This window comes from Caretta caretta, chromosome 6, assembly GCF_965140235.1.
Source record: "Caretta caretta isolate rCarCar2 chromosome 6, rCarCar1.hap1, whole genome shotgun sequence".
NCBI classification, from domain to species: domain Eukaryota; kingdom Metazoa; phylum Chordata; order Testudines; family Cheloniidae; genus Caretta; species Caretta caretta.
The window spans coordinates 25,160,810-25,173,911 of NC_134211.1; the positions used below are offsets into that span (position 1 = coordinate 25,160,810).

At 41.3% G+C, this 13,102-nt stretch overlaps 1 protein-coding gene across 3 annotated transcripts in view; it reads left to right on the forward strand.

Annotated features, from left to right (window-relative positions):
• Nucleotides 1–13,102, forward strand: part of KCNQ1 (potassium voltage-gated channel subfamily Q member 1) — a 533,253-nt gene that overhangs the window by 880 nt on the left and 519,271 nt on the right. The gene's annotated exons all lie outside the window — the stretch shown is intronic.

Consider the following 13,102-nt stretch of genomic DNA (forward strand, 5'->3'; position numbering starts at 1 on the left):
GAGGGGGAGCAGGGGGTTGCCTGCGTCCTAGGCTTTGACACTGTGATTACAGCCAGTTGTTGAAGGATCTGACTTATTCTTGGAAAGGACAAACTGCACTGAGCTAAGGTGCCTTCCAGACTCCAGGCAGACTGATTTACAGAGCAATCTGTGGTAAATTTCACATCCCTGGTTGTGGTGTTGGTTAATAGTTTGTTGTTGCTCTCCCTCTGTCAGAGCAAACATTTACTTTGCTGGGTCAGGTGTATATGCGCCCATGTAGGTCTTATGCAGATTCTAAACTGCTCTTATTTAAGGTTTTACAAACAAAATCTACCTAGCCAAGTAAATGTAAATCTTCTTATCTAATCTGGCCTGTATCTATTTTTAATGAATGTGTTTGACCTATGTGTGTTCCATTCATTCATTCCTGTTCTTGGTGACCAAGGCATGAAGTGTTGAGAACTCCTCATTCCAGCCATATTACCAGAGCAAATAAATTTTGTTTTTCAGAGGGCAGTTTAATCTGTCTGTTAATGTTTGTTTGAAAAATTATTCTGGGCCTGATTCTGTTATCCTTTCTCACATTGCATAGTGCCTCACTCTGCAAGTAGTCCCACTGAAATCAGTGGGACTGTTAATTAACTAATTAACTCATGGCCTGCAGGGGGAGGAGGAGGAAAATGTTAGTGTAGGTAAGGGCATCAGAATCTGGTTCAAAGTGAGTAAGGGTGGTAGAATTAGGTCCTCAGTACCTTTAAATAGTGCATCAAACATCTTACTAATGACTGAAATGAGCACTAACAACGCCTGTATTGAAAGTCTAGCTTGTTAGCCCACCTCCTCACTTTACATGGTGTTTACCTCTTTCCCCAGAACCTACATATTGGCAGGAGGTTTCCTGAATTTCTTTAATTATGAAGTATTGCAACAGTTAACTTATGGTTTTCTGGTTGGCATAATAAGCATTGAACATCAAACTTTTGCCCATGTGTATCTTATTCCAGATTATGTATAAGGAAACCAAAGCAGCCCTATAGATGTGTCAGAGTGGGCTTTTATTAAAAAAAAAAAAAATCCAAGAACCTGAAGACATCTTACATATTTACTAGAATAAGAACATAGAATCAGGTGCCTTTCATAACAGGGCATTCTCTTATGGTTGACACAAATTATTTGTTTCCTCTTGTTGGTATAGAAAGAGATAAAGTAGGTTACATCTTAAATGGTTCATTCTTTGATGCAAATAAGGATTTTAAATAATTAATTCTTAATTATTCAGTTACAGTATATTATTTATTTCACCATCCCCTTCACATTAGGCAACTCCATTATTCTGCTGCTGTAGCTCCATTGGAGGAAGATAGATGATGGTTATGTTGCAGTGGCAACTGTAGCTTTACCAGGCCTGATTCTATTGTAGATACAGTGCTTCACTACATTCCTTCAAGCTGATAATACTTCTGGTGATTGTAGGCAAGGGAGAAGATGAGTTCTGGAGTATGCTAGAGCTTCTGTGCTGTAACTGTGTTCAGGTGCTGAATTATGTACAATGTCTATAGTGTTCTTTCACATGGAGCAATGTGCCAGTCCTGAACGAGCACAGTGGCGGATCAGTGCTGTTGTTCATCAGCAGCTTACAAATGTATGCATGAAAAATTAATGCTTTTTAATCTCTATGTTATAAAGGGTTTACATCGCCTTTGAGCAATTTGCAATATTACTTCCAGGTAATAAGATCCAGAAGAAATGTTATGGATTGATGTTAGCATGTCATAAAATCACTTTTGAAAGCTGAATAATACAGAGGTTTCTCTGTCTGATCAGGCCGGTTCTATCTGACCTAGCATCTTTGGCATTTTAAGGGCCCAGTCCTAGGAACAGGACCCAAGTCAGTTCTGGTGACTTTTTTTTTTTAAATTCTGATGATCAAAGCAATTATTTGAAATAAAGAATAAGGTTATAAATAGTATTATACAGTAAATACAGAATCTTTCATCTGTAGAAATAAGTGCTGTTTGTGCCCAAAATTGAGGCGCCCAAAATAACTTTTGAAAATCTTTGCTAATATCTTCTAAAATTATTAGGAGTTTTACCTTAATGCTGGGTGTAGGAAAGATACACGTGAAGAATAGAAGTCATGGCCAAGTGTGTCCTCAACAGAAAACACGCCAGTAACATTCATGCTACTGTTTTATGGGCATGTCCATTTTCAGATTGTAAACCTACATCCAGGGGTTTAAATAGTAGTTGTGCCATGTCAGTTCTCTCCTCAGTGAAAAATGGAACAATTCTGTTCTAGGGGGAGAACAATTTGGCACTTTAGGAGTTATACAACTGAAGAAAGAAATGAAGGTCGTTTCTGTGCTTCCTTAATTTAAACCTTATAGCCAGATCCCCAGTAGGTATACATTGGTATAACTCCATTGACTTTAATGGAGCTATGCTGATATATTCTAGTTGAAGATCTGGCCCTAATTTTTCAAATAGAATTTTGCAGGTATGCTAGTAGGTAGTATGGACTGGTCTTGTTTGCTTGGTTACTTTTTGAGGGGTGGGACAGATAAATTAAGATCCTGTAATTCTGTTTTAGGAATGGAATTATAGGGTGCACAGAAAACTTTTTATTTTTTTTTTCAAAGGACCGTGAGCGCACAAATGCATGGTATTAGCATTGACCCCAGTGAGCATCCACTGCTCCAAAAGAACTGTTCAGGTGAATTGATGAGTGACAGTGATACTAAATATTCTCAAACACCTCAATGTGCATGGCTAAATGTCTGCTGTGTGGCTGTAAGGAGACAAGAGCAGAGTGCTATCTCCCCAGTGCACTTCCATTGCCTCCCCAGACTGACATTCAGAAGTAAAGGTTTTTTTGGTTTTGTTTTTTTTAGAAACCTGCCACTTGCTGCCTTCTACCAGCAGGGGGAGCTGAACTTATCTTTTCTTCTGTATGCTGTGGCCAGCAGACTCTACTCTCTTTGCACCATCTCCAGCATTCTTGCCCCCATCCTGGGGTTCCTACAGGATTTTTGGTCTGCAGTGTGTGCCCCTCCAGCTCTCTTGCCTCTCTCCCTGTGATTCCTTGGAGTCCTTGAGGCTCTCATCCTTCCCAAACCAAACCCCTAGTGTGCTAGTTCTCTACTGAGCGGCTTGGCCAAGGATAGGGTTTTTTTAGATGACTACCTCCAGCAGCCGGAGGAGACAGCACCTCTTATCAGTGACTGAGAGGAAAAAGTCTCCCATGACTCCACAGAGCAAAAAACCTGGCTAGGAGCTAGAATAGCTGGAAGCAGCAGTGAGTTGTCATTGAGCTGCAGAAAAGAGCAGAAGGCCAGTATCTCTGACCGAAAGCCGGAGGTTTTTAGGCAGTTCTGTTAGGGGTGTTGGATAATGGACTAGGTGGACTTTTGGCTTGATCGAGTATGGCCATTGGTCTGTTCCAGTTTCTAGCAACTAAGGTTGCCACCTTTCTAATTGCTGGTAACCAGACCCCTGAGGCTCCACCCCTGCCCCGCCTCTCCACAAAGTCCTGCCCCAGCTCCACTTCTTCCCTTGAGGCCCTGCCCCTGTTCCATCTCTTCCCCCCTAGGCCCAGCCCCCTTTGTTTGCTCCGCTCCCCTGTTACCCCTGTCGCTCACTTGATCATCTGAAGGAGCCTGCCTGCAGGTAGGAGATGGTCCTGGCTGAGCAGGAGCTGGAGCAAGTTAATGACCTAGAATCATAGAGTATCAGGGTTGGAAGGGACCCCAGGAGGTCACCTAGTCCAACCCCCCTGCTCAAAGCAGGACTGATCCCCGACTAAATCATCCCAGCCAGGGCTTTGTCAAGCCTGACCTTAAAAACTTCTAAGGAAGGAGATTCCACCACCTCCCTAGGTAACCCATTCCAGTGCTTCACCACCCTCCTAGTGGAAAAGTTTTTCCTAATATCCAACCTAAATCTCCCCCCACTGCGACTTGAGACCATTACTCCTCGTTCTGTCATCTGCTACCATTGAGAACAGTCTAGAGCCATCCTTTTTGGAACCCCCTTTCAGGTAGTTGAAAGCAGCTATCAAATTCCCCCTCATTCTTCTCTTCCGTAGACAAAACATCCCCAGTTCCCTCAGCCTCTCCTCATAAGTCATGTGTTCCAGTCCCCTAATCATTTTTGTTGCCCTCCGCTGGACGTTTTCCAATTTTTCCACAACTTCTTGTAGTGTGGGGCCCAAAACTGGACTCAGTACTCCAGATGAGGCCTCACCAATGTCGAATAGAGGGGAACGATCATGTCCCTCGATCTGCTGGCAATTCCCCTACTTATACATCCCAAAATGCTATTGGCTTTCTTGGCAACAAGGGCACACTGTTGACTCATATCCAGCTTCTCGTTCACTGTAACCCCTAGGTCCTTTTCTGCAGAACTGCTACCTAGCCATTCGGTCCCTAGTCGGTAGCGGTGCATGGGATTCTTCCGTCCTAAGTGCAGGACTCTGCACTTGTCCTTCTTGAACTTCATCAGATTTCTTTTGGCCCAATCCTCTAATTTGTCTAGGTCCCTCTGTATCCTATCCCTACCCTCCAGCGTATCTACCTCTCCTCCCAGTTTAGTGTCATCTGCAAACTTGCTGAGGGTGCAATCCACACCATCCTCCAGATCATTTACTTTGTGCCTCTTCCCACCCCATGGTAACTGGACTTTTGGTTCGGGAGCCATTTAGAGTTCCCCTGTCCCCAAAAACTGGGCACCTGGCAACCTAAGTCACCCGGACACAGAAGCCAAAAACTGGACTCTCCGGGTAAAAACTGGATGGGTGGCAACCCTAGTTTCTACACTGGAGGAAGTGGGACACTGAATAGACAAGCTGAGGTTCTTTGATAGAATTGGATGTACTGTGGGTGAGCTGCAGAGCTATTGTTAGTCAGGGACTTTAGTAGACTTAGATGTGAGGTGTGCTGTGTCTTTTTATATGGCCCCCATCATCATCTGCATGTCCTTCAAATATTTAAAAATAGAAATATCAATCTCTCTCTCTGCCTTTCCAGCTTGTAGGAGAAATAGCTTCATTAGTTTATAGTTTTGGGGTGTTTTGTGCACAAAGAACTGACTGAGAGAAAGCAAAGTTGAAAGAAAGAGTTCTGCATTTAGTTGTGCATGTGCTGAGTGCCTTGGTTATGGTTTGTCTTGTGGGAGTGAGTTCCACAGCCTCAGTTTCTGTTGAAGTTCTGTCTCCTCCACTTTTGAGCCTCCCTCTACTACTGGACAACAATTTCATTGTTGTGTTGGACTGTAGCTATCTGGGACATTGGGAGGTCACTGTCATGGAGGGAGAGATGCCCTCTCAGAGATCTAGGGCCAATCCCATGGAGAGCTGTGAATAGCAGGTCACAGAGGCCTTGAACAGGACTCCATATTCAGGGTCAGGTGCACTGAGGCCATGTTTTCATAGTAACTTGTGTTATTAAGTAGGCAGGCTGCTGCATTTTGCACAAAATGGTGCATTTTCAGAGAGTGTGGCTTTGTTTCAAGTTATAATTTGCAATAATCAAATGTGGAGATAACAAATGTATAGATCATTCTGGCCCATCTGTGCCTCAGGAGATGGGATCAATCTTCGGGCCAATCACAGATAGAAAGAGGGTATTTTTTGCTGTCATGGCTATTTGGGTATGCAATAGCACCGAGAAGTCAGAAAGGATCCCATGGCTGAGGGCAGGTGAAGGATGTTACAGAAGGATGTCATGATGGAAGGGTTGTCAGCACTGTTCCCTCTAAGCTGTGCGCGTGTGCGCACGCACACAGATCCTAAACCCTGCGCACACGGCGAAACACCACGTGCACAAAAATTTGCACCGAAGTACAAAAATTTGCACAGAAGAAATTTTTTGCGCACACGGCCTGTCAAAAATTAGAGAGAACATTGGTTGTCGGGCCACATCTGTCACCGGAGTCAGCTGCCTAGCTTGCCTCTAGCTGGAGTGGCCTCTTTATATGGTGCTATTTACATTTGACATAAAGGAAATGTAGACCGGGATGTTGTCTGCATACTGCTGGCACTTCAGCCTGTGTTGCTTCACCAGGTTCCAATGGCTTCTTAGAGATGTTGAATAACATCTGGAGAGGTTTGAGCCCTGTGGGACTGCACCGGTGAGGGCTGTGGAGGTGAAGGAACAGCTCCCATAACGAACCCTCTGGGTTCAGTTTGAAAGGAAAAACATGAGGCATTTCAGGGCATTTCCATTCAAACCTACAGCCTCTTGAAGGTAGGACAGGAGTATTTGGTGCTCAGTGGTGTCAAGTGCTGTGAAGAGCTGCAGCAGGATGACTGTGGAGGTGCTTGGCTTGCCTGTGAACAGGAGGAGGTCAGAGACAGCACCTGTTGCATTGATGGATTGGCCCGAAGCCTGATTGAGAGGGATGCTGGCAGCTGACAGTTGGCATTAGAGACTATTTGTCACTAACTTCTCAATTAGCTTGTTTAGAAAAGGGGTGTTAGACACTGGACAGTAGTTTGCAAAGTCTCCAGCACTGAGTAATTTGTTTCTTTAGTACTGATCAGACTACTGCATGTTCTATAATGTGGCAATTCCTTTCATGAAAAGAGGTGTTGATAGTTTCTGTTTTTAGAGGATCCAGGTGTTCTCTCTTTCTTTTTTTTTTTTATCATCCAGGATAAGCAGAAGTGGCAGCCGCTGGTTAAGACAATTGGACTCTGTCCAGGCCATTTGAAGGATCCATGTCTTATTTCGCCCAGGCCAAGGAAGGGAACCATCTCAAAGGAGACAGAATGAGCAACAAGACTTTGTACCCAAGCAATATTGTATTTTGTATTCATTAGTCATAGGTGATGGGCACAGTTTGTCAGGAGAGTTGAACTGGGAATCATCTATTCATTTACCACCAAGTAAGCTGTACATTTACATAAAAATGCTGAATCATGAGCCAGAGGTGACAAAAAATGTTATTTCTTCTAGGTAAAGTGTTTTAAGTTTAATCGTTTTAATTTATCCCTTGTTCTTTGCTTGGCAGGTAAGTTGGTTAGAGTGCATACTCTAAACACTACTAATGCAAATAAAACTTAGCTCAGTAATTGAAGATTAAGATGTATGGCTTCTATGAATACAGGGGAGATTATTTGGGGAATCAGTTCTCACATATCCGCATGAGAACATACTCAGTAGCTTTGGTATATGTTAGGGAAGATCCTACCATTAGTACCAAACCCATGGCTGTAGCACTTGCCACAACTGAGAAAAGGAAGACAGTGCTATAGAGAAACTTTCCAACATTTTGTAGAGTTGGTGTGGTCCCATGGGCCTCCCAGCATCTGCATCTGTTGTCAAAGGCACCCGCTTCCTGAACATCAGTTTCAAGAGGTAAGATGGATGTGTGTGGCAGTAGTTGTTTGTGCTCCCTATGAGGAAAAGGAACTGGAAGGGCTTAAATGGATTCTTTGCAGAGGGCCTCTGAAGTCCTATCACTATCTTTGCCCCTATGTTGGAACTGACTTTTCATAACCAACGAAAAGTTGCAGAACCATGTGAGGCAAAGAATGAATTAATTAAATCTATTGAAAATACATGAGGAAAGAACCCCTTTTTACTTTAGTAATTTAAAATCCGATAACCCCCTGGAATTAAGAAACTTTTGTTGCTGTGGGGTTTTTGTTGTTGTTGGTTTTTTTGGGGGGGTGGGGTAATTTCAGGTGCTTTTAGTATTATATGTTGTAAGTACTTTTTTGTGGCTAGGTGAATTGCATTTTTAGTTTGCATTTTCCTCTGAGGCACAGTGTATTGGCCATTACCAGAGACAACAATCTAGAATAGTTGGAACACTGGCCTGCTATGGTATGGCAGCTCTTGTGTTCCTGTGTACAATAACCAGCTCCTATCTTATCTTCATTCTGTTGCATGTACCTGGCTCAATTTACTTTGCCTTTGTGTACTTCAGGTTTAATTAGTCACGATTATGACTTAGTTTATTTGAAATCTAAGATGCTTACACGGATTTGGATTGGCCAGCAGATATGAACCAAGAGGCTAGTTTTAAAACTCTGCAATGCAGATTCAATGTTTGCTAATTTTTCATAGCAGTGTGGGTGTGTGTATGCATAAAAAATAAGAAACAATGGCAGATAGGGTATTCTTATTACATTGTGGGTCAAACCTTTTAATAATGAATTATTAAAGATGTAGTGTTTTCACACAGTACTATGAAGAAAGACATTTAACCACAAACCAACCCAATATCGAAATTACTGCTTCCAAGTGTATTTCCGGAATGCTGGCCTGTGTACGCAGCACAGATGGTGAAAACACATTTTCAAAGAAAGAACCCATCCATTTGTTTACTTCTACTCATGCATATGCAGCACATATACTCCCCCTATGCTCTTGACAAATATGTTTGTTTCCCATAAGTGTGAATCTGGGTTTGTAAATCAAAGGAGGTGAGAGATAGACAGCATTCTGGACTTCACTACTAGTGTCTTTGGATTTTGTGGTTTGAAGTCAGTTCCTAAACATTTTAACACTTTTATATTAAAAAGAAAAGCCATATAATAAGTGACACATTCAAATTTTTTAAATGTAAGAAATTGTAAAAAAATAAAAATAAAAAAAGAAAGATCCCCACCAAAACCAAACAAATCAAGAAACAGAAACAAGCAAACAAAAAAGGATTGATTGATATATCTAGGCCATAGTAGAGCTGTGTGAAAGAATTCAGTTTTGCTCTGAGACTATTTGTAAAGAGGCAATTTTATTTTCATTTTTGCCAGCAGATACAGCTTTTTTCTGGAAACTTGGTGATGGGAGGCAAAAGGTGTCCAGAAATGAAGTTTTTTTCTTTGTCTGCCAAAAATTTCTGTTATTTGCCATGTTGTTGTAGACTTGTTGGTCCCAGGATATGAGAGAGACAGGTGGGTGAGGTAATATCTTTTATTGGACTACCTTCTGTTAGTGAAAGAGAGAAACTTTTGAGCTCCACAGACCTGAAAAAGAGCTCTGTGCAGCCTGAAAGCTTGTCTCTTTCACCAACAGAAGTTGGTCCAATAAAAGATATTACCCTCCCCCGCCTTGTTGCTCTAAATTATCATTGTCAGTTAGCTGGGACATAGTCAAAGTTCCTCTCTCCCTCCAGTCTCTCCACCTTGAGGTTTGGTCACCAATTTTAAGAAAAGGCTTGCTTTTTGACCACACTTCTGTGTGCTTCTTATGCTTATAGCAAATGATAGAAATGCATGGAGGAAAAATAAAAACAACAGCACTGAGTTAAACAAAACATGGAGCGTGGTTCAAAACAAACAGAACTCCACACACTTGCTCTTATGCTGATGCCCTTTTCTAAATGTTTGGAATAAACACATAAGTCAAAACTCCCCATAGCCACCCTTTATTAAACCTCAGAAACGTTTGGGTTGAGTATGAGATTGGGTCAGTTTTTCCTTTATCCAGATGACTTTGCTTAAAATTACTGTGAATTTGCAAGCAGTGAAACTAGTAGATATTTTGTTTTAAAAAATAACTTCAGATCACCTAGTGAATGGAGCTCTTGGTTCAGGCTTGAGTACGTTTTTCTGTTGACATGTTACAACTTTCTGATTAAAAAATGGTTTAAGGGAAATTCTGACGTATTCATAGTTGGTACAGGTGGGGCTGGGTGTAATTTTAACAGAACTGTAATAATAATACAGAACTATATACTATATAATAATACAATTTGCACTGTACTATGTCTCCAGTGTTCTTTATTTTAAAAAATATATGCTATCACTGGGCTCCACTGCATTTCAGTAGACCTAATATTTAAAGCTGAAACCTACATTTACTTTCCTTTCCATTCATGATCTTGAGTCCCAGTTCTAATGCTTTATATTCGTAATAAATTTTAATTGCTAAATTGTCTTGCTCTTAAAGATGAACTGTGTTTCTCCCATTTATTTATAGTGTACACCTGTTACATTATGCTGCCTGCAATTTGAAAGAAATACTATTGGTTTCTTTGCTTAGGTCAATTATGTAGAATTGAAAACAGAGTTCTGTGTACAAACCCCTGTGGGAAACCATTGTTGCGTTAGTTAATTGTTTTTTAAAACTCCTTTGCAACAGTTTCAACCAGCACTCAACATAGGTTGTATTTTAAAAAGGAGCTTATCAGGTGAGACATTATCGAAGGCTTTTGCAGGAGCCAAATGAAATGAATTATTCTTATGAACTTTGTCTGTACCTATGGATGAAGTCAAGAAGATTAACAAAGCAGGACCTTCCACTTTGTAATATAATATGAATCCATAAATGCACAGTGAAGCCTTCTGTTAATTATAGTATTTTTTGTAAGCACGCTTATCTTGGAGATGAGTAGTGTTTTTACATACTTATAGGCTTGTAAGTCACCATGTCATTTAAAAAAATGTTGCCAATCGGTGTGGCTAGTACCACATTCAAATTTTGTGTTTGTTTAGAGTATAGGTAAGGTTGTTTATTCTTTTGGAGAATACCCAGTGTATCTGCATGTATCTACTGAGAGGCAGGTTATTCTTGCTGTCAAGCAGGGGATGGAGTGGATAGGTCTGTTTCTTTCCTCCCTACATGTCTGGGTGGGTTGATGCTGGTTTTAAGCACTAGTTGTAATGGGTATGTAATTGTGTTACTGTAGTGCCTGGGAGACCTGGTCATAGACCAGGACCCTATTGTGCTACATGCTGTTGTAATACCTTCTAGTAGAAAACTGATACCTGTCTTTCCTACCGGTACAGAGAATTTGTTTTTCACGTCACATCTTTCCCATCAGGGGGTTATTCTTGTGCAGTGGCCACACATTTATATTTTGGACAGCACAGATGAGAAGGGGTACATGTGTGGAAGGATGAGGATGAAGGGGAGACAAAGTGGTATTGTCTCTTGGTTCCATGTTGGCTCATGCCCTCCCTCTCCTTTTTGCTCTCTCCCTAGTCTACAGTCTAATTTGTTGGCTGTGTGGTGAAGATGGCTCAGCAGAGGGTCCCTGTCTAATGTACAGGAGCACCTTACCCTGACTGTATTGCCTAGAATAGTGGGCATTAAAAGCAAACCTTACTCACTGCTCCCAAATAAGTCTTCCGTGCTTGGCCCAATGCCCTAGTCAACTAGGTCTGAATGCAGCTCAATCTCTCATTGTTTACATAGTGACAAGAATACCTCTTCATACCAAGTTAATGGGCCCTAGCCACTGCTGTTTGGTTTGCACTCTCCCAGACTCTGCAATACTATAACATCATCTAGACTGCTGCTACAGCAATGTGAAGTTGCTGATACTTCCTCTTGTTCTGTATCCAGCATTGTGGATGAGATAGAGGAGAAACAGTCCAGCAAAAGAACACCACTTGAAGATCGAGTACTATGGGGTCAGGGCCATTTGCTATGCTAAAACGACCAGTTATACTTCTGGCAATGGCAGTGTCTGAGCATGTGACTTGCGTGGTTGCAACTAACATGATTTTAAAATTTGTTGGATACCTGTTTTCTCACTAATTCTTATTACTGCTGTAAACTCAAACCCAATCTGAGCAGGAACCAATCCGAAAAGGCTTTAGACATGTTTACAAGAAGGTGTGAAACTGAACAAAAGGCTATAATGATTATGTGCGCTAAGGAAGTGTGTACTTATGCTGCTTAGATGTTAATGTATGTTTCAGAGAAGGAAAATGCATGTTTATCCTAAACTCATATCCCAGACCTAAACTGTTTCATTTTGTTAATGAGAGCAGATTTCCTATGATAGACATGGCCACTGTGTGGGTAAGTAGAAAGAAACAAGAAGCATCCAAACCAGATTTAAACAGCTTTTAATTCTTCTGATCAGGTATTGGGGAATGAATAATGCAGTATGTTAACACTTGGCAAAGAAGATGGGGACTATAAAACAAACACAAATTGGAGACATTTTGAGGGAACATCTAATGACAGAGAGAGGTTTTTGTTGTTCCTGTGTCAGATAGAATAAAGACTTTTCTCTCAACTACAATATGGTGTAATTCAAGTTTAGACCCTCCCTCACAAAAATTTACATAGGATTTAAAAAGGCATGTGGGTGATTTTTGCCTTTATCCCCTTGTTCTATTTTTCTTTCATTCTTTTTGTAATTTTTAATAACATCTGCTTTCATTTAAGATAATCAGACTCTTAATTCAGCAGAAACCAATGATTTCCAGTGACTAAGAGAAAACTGAACTCTGGCCTCCTGGAAGTTCAGAAATAACAGATTTATTACAAGCTCAAGGGTGTTCCAATTCTTCTTTCCAAATGGTACTGAATAAGACACTGGCAGGAACCAGGATGGGGAATGGGAGACACTACTAAGCCATGTAAATAGGCTTGATTTTACTACTACCTTTTCCTTTGTTAGCTAATTATTAAAAGAATGCTATCAGGGAGAACAACAACAAGACATTAGATATTGTACAGTGAGGGAATGAGATCGCTCCCTGCTGCAGCAAAACGTGCTTTAGTCTTGCTCAACATTGGCTGGTGCCATTGTGCCAGTGGCTGTTATATTACCAGTTTCTATTGTATTAAATGAGGAAGCAGTGGAAATGGCTTTTGCACAAAGGACAGTCCAGGGAAGGAAGGTGGAAGCCTGGAGGTTTTGTAATTAAAATGCTTTTTGAGAGGAAACTCCAGCTTTAGCAGTAGTTGTGAAGATTAAAGGAGCAATGTCAGAACCGACTGTATTCCTGCTTTAAGATATCTGCCTGAAGCAGTCACATGGAAAAACCCGCACCCTGCCATGTTGTGCTGTGATTTCTTGGCTCTGACAAGCTAAGGAGGGCCATACTGCATCAGAAATGGGGCGTATGTGGTGGTGGGGGTTCTGTGGAAAAATAATTGTCTAATTAAAGACTGTGTCGTAAGGCATATGCACAAGCAGATCAAATTCATTCTGGCATTTCCTAATTGTTCAATACTGGACTTTGCAACTTTAATAATGTTCTTTTAACAAGGTTGTTTTGTGAGTAACTGGTAGCAGTAGTAGCTTGTCATCCTCTGTGTGGATCAGCACGAGAGGGGGATGGGACCCTTTTTTGATGGGTTTCACAGATGTTTGCCAATAGCAGAGGAATGGTGAGACGCAGGAATCCTGAGTTCCATTCTAGGCTCATGAG